Source organism: Tupaia chinensis, unplaced genomic scaffold (genome assembly GCF_000334495.1).
Source record: "Tupaia chinensis unplaced genomic scaffold, TupChi_1.0 Scaffold143740_1, whole genome shotgun sequence".
Taxonomy (NCBI): Eukaryota; Metazoa; Chordata; class Mammalia; order Scandentia; family Tupaiidae; genus Tupaia; species Tupaia belangeri.
Window position 1 is genome coordinate 677,653 of NW_006203589.1, and position 3,196 is coordinate 680,848.

At 54.4% G+C, this 3,196-nt stretch overlaps 1 long non-coding RNA gene across 2 annotated transcripts in view; it reads right to left on the reverse strand.

Annotated features, from left to right (window-relative positions):
* Nucleotides 1-648: 648 nt before the first annotated feature.
* Nucleotides 649-3,196, reverse strand: part of LOC102497240 (uncharacterized) — a 14,072-nt gene continuing 11,524 nt past the window's right edge. For both annotated transcript variants that reach the window (XR_001369514.1, XR_001369515.1), the window contains 2 exons: nt 2,393-2,552; nt 649-832 (listed from right to left, as the gene is read on the reverse strand). This is a non-coding gene — a long non-coding RNA (uncharacterized LOC102497240). The remainder of the gene's footprint in view (nt 833-2,392; nt 2,553-3,196) is intronic.

The window sequence follows — 3,196 nt, forward strand, 5'->3', positions numbered from 1 at the left end:
TTTTCCTGCTGTGCCCAAGACTTTGTCATCATTCACAGGTGAGAGAGCACTCGCCACCCGGCCCGTGCTCCGCAAAGCGGTGGCTATGTGCTGGCTACTTCCCAGTCCTTGTAGCGACAGATACCGCCTTGGTCTGGTCTGTGAATTCTGTGATCTGTCATCTCTGTAGAGCTGGCTGTGGGCACAGCGTCGGTGGGATGTCCATGAAGTGGATGAGTCACCCAAGGCCTCGGGGCTGGCCCCACTGACACTGTTTTTCAAGCTCCCATCTTGGAACTTTGGCTCAAGTCGGGCCCTATCTGTCACAGTCCCCGCACGCTGCTTCTCCCTCCTCCTGGGCACCTGTACATGCTGGCCAGAGCTGCCGCCCTGCCTGCCCGACCCTCATTCTGCCCGCCCCCCCAATTATCCACACACCAGCCCTGACTCGGGGGATCCTTGTCTAGCTTCCTGCCAGCCCCACAGACCTCCTCCTGGGCTCAGAACTGCCCTGTGCTTGCTCCCTGTTGAATGTCGCTCCTGTGGTGTGAGTCTGGGCAAGAATTATTTTATCTAACTTCATTTATTTATTTATTTTTTAATTTGACCAGAGAGGGATGGAGTGAGAGAGAGAGGGAAAGTGAGAAAGCAAGCCACCAGGTCTGGGACTCGAACCACGGTCCGCCGTGTGGGAATCCAATGCCCTTAACCACCATGCTACCTTCTGGTCCCGTTGACTCACTTATTTGTCCATCGTGGTACCAGGCACTGCATCTCACCAGGCAACGGGACAGTAGGAACTCACACAACGAGACTGGCCACTGCTGGAGGAGCCCAGTGTAGGGGAGATGGCCTGGAGACATTTTTAATAGAACAATGAGTCTTGATGGGACACAGAGCTAAGGTCCTCTGAGAACAGGGCCCACTCTCTCTCCATGCAATGGAGTCAGAGATGAGTTGGCCTCAGAGCTCAGCTCTTAGCTTAAGGATCATTTGGTTACTAAGGAAAGAAACCCACTCAAGCCAAGTGAAGGGAAAGTGGCGGGGGAGGGGGGGAATGGGGTGGGAGGGGCTAGATGGTGAATGAATACACGGGGTCTTGGGAAAACAAAGAGCACAAATGTCCCCCTAGGAACTGGAGAGTGGCCAGGAGAGTCAGTGTCTGCCCTGGTCCTCTTCTCACGCCTTCCTCCTGCATGTGACCCCACTTGGCCTCACTCTGGGCCTAGGTGACCTCCCTGCCTCACAGTGCCCCATGGTCTCTCTGTCTGGTTTCCCCTGCCTGTGCCACTCTGATCAGCCCAGCTTAGGGCAGGGGCATGCCTGCCCTCTTCAAGGAACAGCAAGGAAAAGGTGGCTGGGGAGGATGGGCAAGACGTGGATACAGGGTCAAGGGTGGTGGAGCCAGATCACTTGGGACTTCGGAAGCCCTGATACAATGCAACTTCTGCTCCCAGGAGATGATGGGGGTTGTGTGTCAGGGAAGTGCTTTGGATGGTTTTTAGCAGAGGAGCAAGTTAAGCTGACTTAAATGATTTAAGAGGATTAATCTCCGAGAGATGGGTGGCCGGAGGAGGGGTAGTGGAAAGAAGGCTATTGCAGCATCAGGATGGAAGACGGCATTGCCTCTCGCTGGGGGGAGCAACGGAGTGGCTGGGCATGGTCAGATTCTGGGGTGTGTGTGCATGCGTGTGCATGCACACGTGTGTGTAACGTTCTGTGAGAATGTGAGAAATCGCTCCCTGGCAGGGATGGCCATGCTGCAATCCCTTCTCCAATCTCCTCTTGGGATTTGGAGCAGGCTGACACATTGGTCCAATGTGATTTTCAAGCCGCCAGGTCTAGGACTTGAACTACACAGTTGGCCACGTGGGATCCAGTGCCTTAACCTCCATGCCACCTGCTGGCCTCTGAATGTATTTTAAAAGTAGAGGTGATAGGATTTGCCAAAGACTGCATGTGGAGTATGAGGAGAGCCACCAATGCCTCTGGGGTGCAGGGCCTGAGCCGCCGGAGACACTGCAGGGTCAGGAGAGCAGACCACGTGGGGAGTTCGGGGCCCTGTGAGTTATCACAGTTTGGGTCATGTTCACTGTGAACCTTTGCGCCCAAACTCACAGCAGCCCCGTGAGGTGGGTTCTTTATCCCCACTCCCCATTTTACAGGTGAAGAAACTAGGGTACTAAAAATTAATTAACTCACCCAAGGCCTCCTGGTTGGTGAGTCACAGAGCTGGGACGGGGCCCAGGCAGCCTGTGTCCAGGCTTGTGGACCTAACTGTGACACAGGACAGTGACTCCCTTTTTGAGAGGACCAGGGGAAGGGACAGAGCAAGGGATATTTATTTAGGAAAAACGACCCCCCAGGTGCTGCTCATTTCTCACCCAGCCACCCCACTGGCCCCTAGACTGACCTGGATCTTTTGGTCTTTGTGGGGCAGTCTTGGTGGTCCAGCCCAGCTCCGTGTGATCCTCCCGGGAGGAGTAGAGGGGGCCTCGTCCACACTGGTCCTGCGTGTCTGTACTGCTTCCTCTGTTAGGGGAATGCAGGCTTTGTTTCTGTCCGCTAAACATCTACAGTAGAAAACAAAAATGACGGGGTACAAATGTTTAAATTTCTGGGTCCCAAACCATTTCTAAATATTACTTTTTAAAACAGAAAAGAGGCCTAGGCTTGGCTTAGCTGAGAAGGCCTGCCCAAGGGGTGGGAAAACGTGGGGAGGGAAAGGGCCTCTGCCAACCCCCCACAAGCCGCCTGGCACAGGCAGCCAGTGGCCAACCTCCTGCCTTATTTGCCTGGGGAGGCCTCCTTCCAGACACTGCCTTTTTCTAAGGGCTTCTAGTAAGGCACCTGCAAAATGGGTCATTTCTTTGCTTAGCTCAGCAGATTTCAGATTTGGATGGTCTTAGGATTCAAGGCCCAGAGCAGACTCTGGGCCTGGCTTGTGTCGTTTCCCAGGATCCAGGACACTCTATTCTAGGCTGTCCCATGCAACCTGCCTCTCTCCTTGGTGACTGGCAAGTTATTTCAGGAAGCCCAGAGCCCAGGGGGAATCACACCAGCTCAGTCCAGGGCTGAAGGTGAGAGGTCTGCATTCAGTTCTGGTTTCCAGCGCCGTAATTTTACCTGAGTCCCACTAAAGTACTCAGAATTACTCAGAAGCAGTAAGGCAGTGATCTCGGGGAGCCAGGCGGGGGGGGGGGGCCGGGTTGCTTTA